This window comes from Pristis pectinata, chromosome 33 (genome assembly GCF_009764475.1).
Source record: "Pristis pectinata isolate sPriPec2 chromosome 33, sPriPec2.1.pri, whole genome shotgun sequence".
NCBI classification, from domain to species: Eukaryota; Metazoa; Chordata; class Chondrichthyes; order Rhinopristiformes; family Pristidae; genus Pristis; species Pristis pectinata.
Window position 1 is genome coordinate 5,706,470 of NC_067437.1, and position 13,025 is coordinate 5,719,494.

General features: G+C 44.4%; 1 protein-coding gene across 3 annotated transcripts in view; it reads left to right on the forward strand.

Moving 5' to 3' along the window:
* LOC127585703 (transcription factor MafK-like) overlaps positions 1-13,025 on the forward strand; it is a 44,958-nt gene continuing 31,933 nt past the window's right edge. For 2 of the 3 annotated variants that reach the window (XR_007958556.1, XM_052043404.1), the window contains exons 1-2: positions 12-100; positions 470-587. The gene's annotated coding sequence lies outside the window, so the exon portion shown is untranslated. Of the gene's footprint in view, positions 101-469; positions 588-13,025 lie in introns of all 3 variants that reach the window. The other variant, XM_052043405.1, reaches the window with a different exon arrangement.

Consider the following 13,025-nt stretch of genomic DNA (forward strand, 5'->3'; position numbering starts at 1 on the left):
ATCATCTGACCCAGGAATTCCACGAACTGACTTGTTTTCATACAAGCAACAAGCGAAGAGGCTGAAAACAACATAATTTGCACGGCGCCTCTGGAAGACAGTGAGTAACCACCATAATCCCTTCAATTCGACCTATTTCGACTATTTAATATTTGTAATGAAGTTCAGATCTTTTTTTTCCTTTAAATAGAAATACCCAGACCCAGTGTTGTTGTTGGTTTGGCTGCTTTGTTGCTGAATCACCATTGAGTGTGCGAGCGTGCTCTTTTAAGGGTCGATTTCAGGATCCAAAGTATTTAATGTTTAACGGGGGATTGTTTCAATTCCAATTCCTCTTTTTTTTAATGCTCAGCCTCTTTTACTTCATTCTCAGACTTGTTGGATCTTTTTGTTTGAGGGGGGAGGATTTGTTAAAGATAGAGAAGGGATTCGCTGTTTTTTTTTCTGAGGCTCTTTTTTTTCATCTGAGCTCAACGAGGGTGGAGAAATAAGGAAGGAACAGGAGGGGAGAAATTCATCTAAAAGGACCAGCTATTTAACGAAAACAAAATAAAGCCAGGCCCAGAGAGATTCGCGGCATTCCACAGGTAGGTAACATGTAAATAAAATGGAAACTAGCTAGTTTAAATAAGTTGGTGCACGAACAGGAGAATAAAATCGGTAGTGTTGATTGTGAGCAGTTTAAAATGAGATATTGGGAACTGTGGGTAGTGAAAGCAAGTTCTTGAGGCTCTTTTTTGAATTACCAGAAGCATGTGAGTTGTTTTAAGGCAATGTACACATGTACTGCTTTCAAGAATCCTGCACCTTTCCCTCAAGCATCTGTTTAATATTTAACCGTGTGGTTCAGCAGTTATCTGGAATCCATTTCAGTGGCTTAAATTATGCGGTGCCTAGTCATTTTCAGTTGGAAGTAGTGAGGTGTTTTCCGGATTGCATTTTATTATGAGTTGGGACAGTTGGCATCGGATGTGACGGCTTCTGTTAAGCAGCTGGAGCTCTGCATTAATGGAGACTGGCAGGGACACGTTTAAAACTTGTGCCTCATTACAGAAGTTTTATTTTAAAAGGGGGAAAAAGGTGATCTAAAGCAACAATCAAGAAGCCACAATGGGCCTTGTTAACCCTGGGCTAGGGGCAGGCAAAATCAAATTCCCATAGTTGGTAGGGTGTCTATGTGTATTAGAAAATATGTATTTGTTTCCTTGTAGCACCTTGGTGTTCTTTTTGAGGACATCCCAAAACACTTTACAAGAACCAAGTTCTTTTCGTGCTTGTAAGTAGGAAATATGGCAGCCAACAATCACAGCAAGATCCCACAATGTGGTTATCTAGTTTTAGTGATATTTGAGGGAGGGATATTGCCCAAAACACCAAGGAGAACTCCTCTGCCAGCTGAGTTTAATGTCTCAACTGAAGGAGGCCAGCTTTGACAATGCAGCACTTCCTCAGTACTGCACTGGAGTTGGGCTTGAACTCAGAGCCTTCTGATTCGAAGGCAAGACTGCTGTCCCCAGAAGCACGGCTGACACCAACGTTTATCAACTAGGGAAGGAATTGTGGTTATTTGTGACACAGAACATTGGCTGACTGCTTAATGCCGTCTCATTCTGGAGAGACTCGCACATTCTCATTGCTAATCTAGAATCTAAAACCAGGAGTTAGTCTCAGAACTGAGGGCCAAGGTGTGGATGAGTTGATGCTTGTCAATTGTTGTAACTCCCAAGTCCAGCTGTCGTCAAGTCGAGTTTATTGTCATATGCACAATTGGAACAAAAAAAAAAACAAAGTCCATTTTAGTGCAAAGTAATCATAGTGTTGCTAAACTGTAGTGATTGGGGTTTAGGTAGAGATACTTAATTGTTAAGACTTTGAAAGGCAAAAATAGATTTATTTTTTAGTCACCGTAGAAATCAGGCAATATGTTGAAGAGGGAATTTGTACTTATAAGATCGGCCACAGTTGAGTGACAGTACTGGATCACATGCATATAAGGCAGACTCCTGATGTTTGTATGTCAGTGTGTATATCAAGCTGTTTCACTGAGATATCATAATATGAATGCTGTTGATGATTCCTGAATCTTGCTTCTAGCTTTGCTGCCTACACTAATTGATTGATCTGATCGATTAGTCGGCCTGGTGAATGATACTGATCATTGCATCACAGGCACCCTGTGGAAAGGAACTCAGATGTTCTGATGAAAGGTTTTCAACCTGAAACATTGCCCCGGTTTCTCGTTCCACAGGGAATATAGGATATGTGTAAATGGTGGTTGAAGGTTGTTAGGCCAAAGAGCCCGTTCTTATGCTGTATCTCTCTTTCACTCATATGACCTGAGTAATGACCATGTGGAGAAGCTTCCAGAAAGCTGTCAGTAAGATAAAACTGAAGAGGGTTTGGCTTCAGATAGAGGGAGAGGAAACTGAAGGTGATAAGAATTTTCTTATGTTATTCGATATAAATTGGTTTATTATTGTCACATGTACTGAGGTACAGTGAAAAACTTTGTTTTGCATGCCATCCATACAGATCATTTCATCACATAAGTACATCGAGGTAGTACAAGGGATAACAGAATGAAGTGTCACAGTTACAGAGAAAGTGCAGGCAGACAATAAAATGGCCATAACGAGGTAGATTGTGTGGTCAAGAGTCCATCTGTAGTTTCTGTTACTGAAAGTTGTGTGCGTGTGTGAGGACCTTCTACAGTGGATATTTGGAGTTCTTCTGAAGGGTAGTCAGCTCCTAACTCTCTCTCCCTACTTTACAACCTGCAGACACCACGGTGGAGCAAAGGTCAAGGGGAGAACTAATCACAGCCTTTAAAATAATGAAGAGTTTGAGTAGGGTAGCTGAGATGTTTCTACCTCAGGCAGAAATCAAAAACTAGATGTCCCAAATAGAAATGATAGTTGCTAATAAAAGTCAGTGCTGAAGAAACTCTCTTTTTACAACAGTGCTCAGAACTCACTACCACAGGGAGTAGCTGATGCACATAACCAAAATGTGTGTAAGAGGAAGATGGATAAGTCCAGAGGGGAGAAAGGGATAAAAGGATAAGATTAAATTGGGTGGGGGGAGGTGCATGTGGAGGGTAAACAGCACAGATCTTTGGCTAAATGGACTGCTGGTGTGTGGTAAATTCAAAGTAACTGTTTCCTTAGCCGTGGAGCACATTGAAACACTGGGGTTGCAAAAGAGTGTTGTGTAGATAGTTTTTGAACTTCTTGTGGTTCCTTCCCAGGAGGGCATACATTATCTAAACAGTTGGGCTTGAATAAGAAGCCACCGATCAGCCAACCCAATCGAAACTAAAGAATGTGTCAAACCTTTGAGAAAAGTTTGCAGTGGAAGCTTCCTGTGTGTGGTGGGGGCAATGGACTGAGGGTGCTTTAACACCAGAGAACACTGCCTGACAATCTGATCACCCCCACTTGCTGTAGTTACCTGCCTACTGCCGAAAATGTCTTGATTGAGTAAAACGGTACTGGTTTCCCCGACATCCCTATCTATTGGGGTTCTGTACCAGGTTGGATGGTCCAATCTATCTTGCTAACTGCACCATTGGCACCATTGTATTTGGGGTGTCATTCATTACAATGGATCTGTCTAGAACAGAGATAAAAAGGTGTTGCACTAGCTTAAGAAGGCAAATTAAGCACAATCTACCTTGTTTGACCTTGCATCTTATTGTATACCTGCAATGCACTTCCCTGTAGCTGTGACACCTTACTCTGTGTTCTGTTATTGTTTTTACCCTGTACTACCTCCATGCACTCTGTACTAACTCAATGTATCTGCACTGTGTAATGAATTGATCTGTACAATCGGTACGCAAGACAAGTTTTTCACTGTACCTCGGTACAAGTGACAATAATATACCAATGGTTTGACAAGTGATATACCACCATCTACACACGAGATGCTGGAGGAACTCGGCAGGTTAGGCAGCATCTATGGAGGGAAATGGACAATCAATGTTTTGGGATGAAATACTTCATTTGGACTCAATCTTCCCTCTATCTGCCTATCACTTGGATCCACCTATCACTTGCCAGCTCTTGCCCCACTCCTTCCCCTCACCTCTTTCTACTGGCTATCTCCCCTGTAATCTTTCAGCCCAGATGAAGGGTCTTGACCCAAAACATTGACTGTTCATTTCCCTCCACAGATTCTGCCTGACCTGCTGTGTTGCTCCAGATTCTGGCAGCTGCAGTCTCTCTTGTGTCTCCATATGCCTGCATCTGTCTACCTTGTACAGAAGTTGTATCTCAATGTCTCTTTCGTCCACTCAAAGGGCAGTGACTGGTTGTAAAAGTGCGGGTACATGAAAACATGTCAATCATATAATAAACTGTATGGTTACAGCTACTGTGCATAACATATGAAAAGTCATTAACTACAGTGAATACTTGGCATGTGTCATTAGCAGTAATGTTGGTTGGTGCCCCAGTAATATCCCGGTCAGAGTATGTTGTTTATACAATGTAACCCTGCCATGCCAGAGATTGACACCCTTCCTTTATTACATCCCACTCTCAGGATTACAAACTGCTCACACTCCCCTTCTTGCACACCCTTTTATAACCCCTCAGGTTTCGTGTTTTGGTTGTCATTGTTATATTTGGTTGTCAATATCTTCTTTCTCCCCATCACTTGTGAAATTGGTGTATTGCTTTCCCTTATTCAGTAGGTCACCTATAAGCTACTAATCAGTTGTGTGATGGACCCACTGCCTGCCATTTTCTGCAGGAGTATCTCCCTCAGTCCTCTCCCTGACACCCACCACCACCCAGGGTAAACACCCACTGCCTTACAAATGCCTTGCACAATTCCTTCTGTGTACTTGTACCCCACAGCCCTCCTCCCCACTAGATGTTACATGTACCCCAGACTGGAAATTCTGTGCTAAACTAAAACTGTAATGTACATGCTTTGCGTAGCTGGGCTGTGTATTAACAGTATTGATTTTTGTCAAAGGTAATGAAAGAATTTTATGCAGACAATTGTCACTGTTTTAATAAATACAACGTCTCAAACTGATTGGTAGCTACTTACCCACTGAACATTCAACCACTCTCCCTTCTGTGGCACATCCATCCGTGGTTTTGGATTGGTTTATTGTGGGCTTGAGTTGAATCCCTTTGACTGGTTCAGGTCTGAGCTCTCTCATGAGCTCAGAGTTTGTAATTGGTGCCTGTGCTTCCATTTCTGATTGACACTAAAAGGAAAATCATGATTAAATTAAGATTTCAATGCACCGCACCCTCTACAGCTCTTCGGCAAAGAATTTTAATGTAAGTTAACATTTAATATTTGATTATTTTCAAATTGATGTGTTCATGCCAAATTATTTCTTCTCTTGGCTTCGGATATTGTTCCTCTCTCCTATCGTGGCCTCTCAGCTGGCTCCCACTCCCATCCTGCCTTCTCCCAGCTCATTGCCTATCCTTGGATCCTCACTCTTCCATTCCCTCCAACTGCCACTGTCCCATCTTACCTCTTCCCCCGGACTTAGAACAGTACAGCACAGGAAAAGGCCCTTCGGCCCATGATGTCTGTGCTGACCATGATGCCAAACCAAACTAATCCCATCTGTCTCTCATAATTTAAGTGGTCTACCACTCATCCTGAGGCCCTACCCCTGGGATAATTACTGATTTTTGTCCAGCTTCTCCTTATAGCTAATATCCCTTCCCTTGTACTCTCCAATCCAGACAACATCCTGGTGAACCTCTTCTGCACCCTCTCCAAAGCCTCCACATCCTTCCTGTAGTGTGGCAATCAGAACTGCACACATAACTCCAAATGAGGCCTAACTAAAGTTTTATACAGCTGCCGCATGATTTTCTGACTTTTATACTCAACAGCCTGACAGGTATACGCTACCCCCAGCTCTGCTCCAGTTTTCATCAGGTCCCATCTCCCTCAATCCCCTACTTCAATCAGAGCACCAAAGCTCCATTTTGTTCTTCAATATAGGACCTTCTGTACTAAAATGGAGCCTACTGTTGCTTCTCCACAATGGCTAACATACAGGATATAGGGTAGCAAGCAGGTTGGGTCAGACTGAGAACTGTGGGCAATGCTCGGAAGGTCCACTTACTAAATAAATATTAACAGCACCAAGATAGGAGGTTCTAGGATTAGAATGGATGGGTACTTGATGGTTAGCATTGACATGATTGGCCGAAGGGCCTGTTTCTGTGCTGTATGACTCTATGAGATTGAAAGCTGATAATCAGAGTGTTCAGATGGCATATAGAACATTACAGTACAGTACAGGCCCTTCGGCCCACGACGTTGTGCCAGCATTTTATCCTGCTCTAAGATCTATCTAACCCTTCCCTCCCACATAGCCCCCTATTTTTCTATCATTCATGTGTCTATCTAAGAGTCTCTTAAATGTCCCTAATGTATCTGCCCCCACAACCTCTGCCGGCAGTGCGTTCCACGCACCCACCACTCTGTGTTTTTAATAAAAAAACTTACCTCTGACATTCCTCTTGTATCTTCCTCCAATCACCTTAAAATTATGGCCCCTCGTGTTAGCCATTGTCACCCTGGGAAAAAGTCTCTGACTGTCCACTCGATCTATGCCTCTTATCATCTTGTTCACCTCTATCAAGTCATCTCTCATTCTCCTTCTCTCCAAAGAGAAAAGCCCGAGCTCGCTCAACCTATCGTCATATGAATGGAATAAAAAGAAGTGGGTGTAGTACAATGTATTTATGTAAGAAATAAGAGTAGGAGTGGGCCATACAACCCTCCAGGCTTGCACCATCACAAGGTAATTGGTTTATTATTCTCACATGTACTGAGGTACAGTGAAAAGCTTTGTTTGCATACCATCCAAACATTCCAGACATGTGGATTGAAGTAGTATAAAAGGAAAATAGTGTTACAGTTCCATGAAAAAGTGCGGTGCAGGTAGACAAATAAGGTGGAAGGGTCATGATGAGGTAGATTGGGAGATCAAGAGTTCATCTTTATCATGTGAGAAGTCTGATAAGAGTGGGATAGAAGCTGTCCTTGAGCCTGGTGGTACGTGCTTTCAAATTTCTCTACCTTCTGCCCAATGGAAAGGGGAGAAGAAAGAAAGACCGGGGTCCTTGATTATGTCGGCTGCTTATCCCGAGGCGGCAGGAAGTGTAGACAAAGTCAACGGAGGGGAGGCTGGATCTGTAATTCTGTAATTCTGTCATCACCTCCATTTTCCTGCCTGATTCTACAGTCCTGAAAACTTGTCTGGATTTTGGACATATTTAATGATTCAGCATCTACAACCCTCTGGGATAAAGAATTCCAAAGATTCGCAATCCTCGGAGCAGAAATTCTCCCTGATCTCAATCTTAAGTGGTCTACCACTCATCCTGAGGCCTTACCCCTCGGATAATTACTGATTGTGGTATTGAATCCCAGCATGAAAGGAAGGGAAATGGTGGTGGTTGGGAGGGAGGGGGGTGGAAATGGAGCCTAAGGGAATGGGATCCCACCCTTCCCACCACGCCCACCCCCCCACCCCCCAACCCACTATTCTAAGGAGCAAAGCTGCTGAATCATTCAGCCGTTGGCATGTGGTTTGGGGTGAGCCTGTATTAATTTCAGATAAACATTTTTTGTTCTGCTTTTCTTCTGATGACAGTTAGGAATGTGCAGTTTATTTTTAGAACATTGCGTTTCTGTTTCAGCTGCTTTGATGTTGCATCTCAAGGAATTTTGTTCTCTCTTCGGGTCAGTGTGGCCAATGCAGAGTCACCACCAGGGTAGCTCATTTCTCCATTAGCAGGGAGGTATCTCACTCTTTGTGGGTCAGCAGTCCATTGGAATGGTTTACAGAGTGGAAGCAAAACAGAGGGGAGATTAAAAAGGGGGAGAAAAATTGGAATCACTAGAAATTTACATTTGTGGCTTAAAGATAGCAGCAAGCAGAGCTATATTTCCTTATGATTGAAATGTATTTAAATTGATGGTTGCATGGCTTTGAAAAAGGGACTGAATTATTTCTGTACAGCATGGTCAAATGTTCCATCGTGTTTAATGCCATTTGATTTGAAGAGCTTGTCTAATTTGGATATTTTTCCATTGAGGGATTAAGCTGACCACTGATTGCAGAAACATCCAATGGAAGTGAAGGTTAGCAATTCCTACAGTGGCCATTTGATCTGTAATGTCAGTTACAGATCATATCGATCATGTAATGTCAATGATTCCTTACAGATTTTTACAGATGCATCATAGAAAACATCCTATCCAGATGCATCACAGCTTAATATGCAACTGCTCTGCCAAAGACCACAAAAAATGACAGTTGTGAACACAGCCCAGTCCGTCATGCAAACCAGCCTCCTTTCTATTGACTCCGTCTACACTTCCCGCTGCCTCGGGAAAGCAGCCAATGTAATCAAGGACCCCTCCCACCCCAGTCATTCTTTCTTCTCCACTCACCCATAAAAGCTTGAGAACATGTACCACCAGGCTCAAGGACAGCTTCTATCCTGCTGTTATCAGACGCTTAAACGAACCTCTCGTACACTAAGTGATGGACTCTTGATTTCCCAATCTACCTCGTCATGGCCCTTGCACTTTATTTGTCAACCTGCACTGCACTTTCTCTGTAACTGCGACACTATATTCTGTTTCCCTTTTTACTACCTCGATGTACTTGTGTATGGAATGATCTGTCTGATGGCATGTGAACAAAGCTATTTACTGTCTCTTGGTGCATGTGACAATAATATTACCAACACCAATTTAGTGGTCAGGTAGCAAACTAGATTAGCTCTCGTGTTCCACATGAACAGGCCCATGCTGATCACTAAGCACCTATCTAAACTAATCCTACCCTAATCCCTTTTTACTCCCCCTACTTTTCCATCATTTCCCTCCAGATTCTACCACTCACCTACTCATTAGAGGCATTCCACAGCAGACATTTAACTTAACAGCCCACACGTGGGAGAAAATTTGAGCATCCGGGGGCACCCCACACGGTCCACAGGATGTGCGAACTCCACACAGCACCGGAGGTCAGGATCGAACCTGCATCACTGGAGCTGTCAGGCAGTGGCTCTACCAGCTGCACTACTTTGTTGCCATGTATTTTTTTTGAATTTTTTTATTTCCTTTACTTTTCTCTTCATCGGGAGGTTGACTAAAGCATCCGTCCTGCATGCAAAGTAGTTAGGTGTATTTCAAAAGCAATTCATTACATGGTAACAAACAAACTGCTGGAGGAACTCAGTGGGTCAGGTAACATCTGTGGAGGGAAGTGGACTGTCAACGATTCGGGTCGAGACCTTTCATCTGATAAGATAAGACAAAATCTTTATTAGTCACATGTACATTGAAACACACAGTGAAATGCATCTTTTGCGTAGAGTGTTCTGGGGGCAGCCCACAAGTGTCGCCGCGCTTCCGGTGCCAACAGAGCATGCCCACAACTTCCTAACCTGTATGTCTTTGGAATGTGGGAGGAAACCGGAGCACCCGGAGGAACCCACGCATACACGGGGAGAACGTACAAACTCCTTACACACAGCGGCCGGAATTGAACCCGGGTCGCTGGCGCTGTAGTAGCGTTACGCTAACCGCTACACTAGCGTAGAAGGGAGATAGCCAGTATAAAGAAGTGAGGGAAAGGGGTGGATCAAGAGTTGGCCAGCGATAGGTGGATCCAGATGAGGAGGGGCAAATGGCAGATGGAGGAGGGGAGAGTGGGAATAGTGATGGAGGCCGGGAGATGATAGCTGGAGGCAACAGATGGTGGGATCTGATAGGAAAGGAAGGTGGACCTGCTTGTACTCCACCCCTCCCCCTCGCGTCTTTATACTGGCCCTCTATCTTTCAGTCCAGATGAAGGGTCTCGACCCAAAATGTCGACTGTCCATTTCCTTCCACAGATGCTGCCTGAGTTTACCAGCATCTTGTTTGTTGCTGCAGATTCCATCATCTGCGGTCTCTTGTATCTCCATGTGGTGCTGTGTACTGTGTGTCCATCACTGTGTCATCCAGTATTCTTCCTTGCTTTATAAATACTCTGTTGCATTAATACTGTGTTAGATGCTCCAAGTACTATTGCTGTGCTGTAACAAATGCAGAATTGTGAAATCGTCATACACCTACACGGTGATTGAAGTTATTCCAGTTATATCATAACTTGGGTGCGGGAAGGTCCTCGGATTACACATTTTATTTCCTCCTCTCTTGAAGGAGGTTGTACATCCTGGACTTGGTTCCATCAGCACTGGGTACCTCAGGATTTTGCCCAGATGTGAACAATTCACACTTTCATACATGACTGTTTGGAAGGTAGAGGGATTGTGTTTGGTTATGAACTTCTAAGTGAATAGGTTATCCCTTGGGAACGCTGGCTGACAGTTTTCCCAACCAGAGGACCGGGACGTAAGGAAAAGAGGCAGGAGCAGGCCATTTGGCCCCCTGTATCTGCCGTTCAATTATATCATAGCTGTTCTTTTACCTCAGTGTCACTTCCTTACTCAAATCCCCTGAGCCCCTTACTGTTGGTCTCTGTCTCCTCAATGATTGAGCTTCCCCATCCCTCTTGGGTAGAGAATTCCTAAAATTCACCGTCCTCTGGATGAAGAAATTTCTTCTCCTCTCCCTCCTGAATGACCAACCCCTTATTTGGAGACTGGTTCTACACAGCCCCAGACAGGAAAAACATCCTCCCCACATCTACCCTGTCAAACCCCGTAAGAATTTATGTTTCAATGAGATCGGCTCTTGTTCCTCTAAACTCCTGAGGGCATAGGGCCAGTCTGCTCAATCTTTCCTCTTCACCAGACCAATTCCCACTCCCAGAAATTGATCTGGTGAACCTTGGGTCATTACTGATGCAAGGTTGGCGCCAGTTCCTGGATGAACTCTTGCGTACTGCAGTATGCATCGATTGGGCAGATTTTCTCACTGATCGACTTCCTTCTTTGGTAAAGCAGTGGTAATGGGTTGCTGTGGGTTGTACAAGGCTATACCTTGTAACTGCTGACTCCACCCAAACCTACCAACATGGGTGCTGGACTGAACCAGGTATAGAGGTCCTACACGGTAGCATGGTAGGTTAAGTCACTGGATTAGCATCCAGAGAGTAAGCCATTGATACAGAGACACGAGTTCGAATCCTGGCACAGCAGCTGGGGAATTTAAATTAATTTGGAATGAAGAATAATAACAAGTAGGCAAGGCAGTGGTACAGCGGGTAGTGCTGCTGCCTCAACTCCAGTGGCCTTGATTCAAACCTGACCTCCTGTCTGTGTGGAGTTTGCACATTCTCCCAGCGGCACTCGTGGGTTTCCCCCGCGTGCTCCAGTTTTCTCCCACATCCCAACGAGGCTGGCAACTGGTCGGTAGGTTAAATTGGCCGCTGTAAATTGTCTCTCGTGTAGGCTGGAGACACGAGACTGCAGATGCGGGAATCTGGAGCAACAATCACTCTGCTGGAGGAACTCAGCGGGTCGAGCAGCATCTGTGGGAGGAAAGGAATTGTCGACGTTTCGGATCGAAACCCTGCATCGACAATTCCTTTCCTTTCCTCCCACTGATGCTGCTCAGCCCACTGAGTTCTTCCAGCAGATTGTTTGCTGCCCTAGTATAGGTTAATGGCAGAAAGAATCAAAGGGCTGATGCACATGTGAGAGAGAATAAATTATTAGGGGATTGATGGGATTGCTCTTCCGGGAACCAGTATGGTCCCAAAGGACCGAATGACTTTGTGTTGTAATAAGCAAGTACTCATCAAACCACTGGATTGTTGTAAAAACCCAAATGGTTTACTAATAACCTGTTAAGGATGGAAATCTGCCATCCTTGCCCCATCTGGCCTGTATAGGACTCCAAATGTGGCTGAGTGTAGTTCAAGAGCAATTAGGGATGTTCAATAGATGCGGGAATTACCAGCACCATCCACATCTCATAAGCAAATAAATGAACAGAGGCCCCACATTTCCTTCAGGTCAGTTGTTCATCCAGGGCTACTGGCCTGATCTTTGCCAGATTCTGCCATGATTGGACCTTGGTGAGGGAGGGACACTTACACGCAATGCCAAGTACTGACTCACCTTGTGGAATCTTGAGCGATGGGTTCCCAAGTCCTCACTCAATCCCAGAAACACCAGTGAGGATTGGCCAATAGTTTCACCTCTAGTGGGAATGTCCCCCTTCAGGAGAGGAGAGAACCGAGGGGGAGAGGGAAGTGTTGAACTAACCCTCACGAAGTGTATGGTGTTAATAATAGTGAGCAGGATTATGGAGCACAATGTTGGGAGACTTGTGAGTCGCCCTGTTGCGAGCATTAACTAATTGCCTCAGTTACATTAGCAGTCATTAGATTGTTCTCCTTGTCCATTGGTCTGTGAGGATCGGTTGCCCATTTCTACGAGCGCAGTGTTTTGCTGGATTCATCTCGCTCATACAAATGGAGCCAACTTGGCACAATGAGGACCACTGTGTGCCAGCAAGCAGCCCAGTTTATAACCTGGAAACAGGTCTAAAGATCCATTTGCATTGCAGGGACTGGCATTAAAAACATGCTTGTGCATTGAAGACATCCAAACCAGCTCCTGGGGTAAAACAGGACCCTTCTCTTTAGGGAATCACGGAAACCAGCCTCCCCTCCATGGACTCTGTCTATTCTCACTGCCTTGGTAAATCAGCCAACATAATCAAAGACCCTATCCACTCTGGACATTATCTCTTCCACCACCCCACCTGCCCCCCCCCCCCCCCCCCCCCCACCATCAGGCAGAAGATACAAAATCCTGAAAGCACGTACCACCAGGCTCAAGGACAGTTTCTATCCTGTTGTTATAAGACCAATGAATGGTCCCCTAGTACAATAAGATGGACTCTTCACCTCACAATCTACCTCATCATGGCCTTGCATCTTATCGTCTGCCTGCACTGCACTTTCTCTGTAACTGTAACACTTTATTCTGCATTCTGTTATTGTTTTCCCCTTGTACCACCTCAATGCACTGATGCTCTGATCTGTATGGATGGCATGC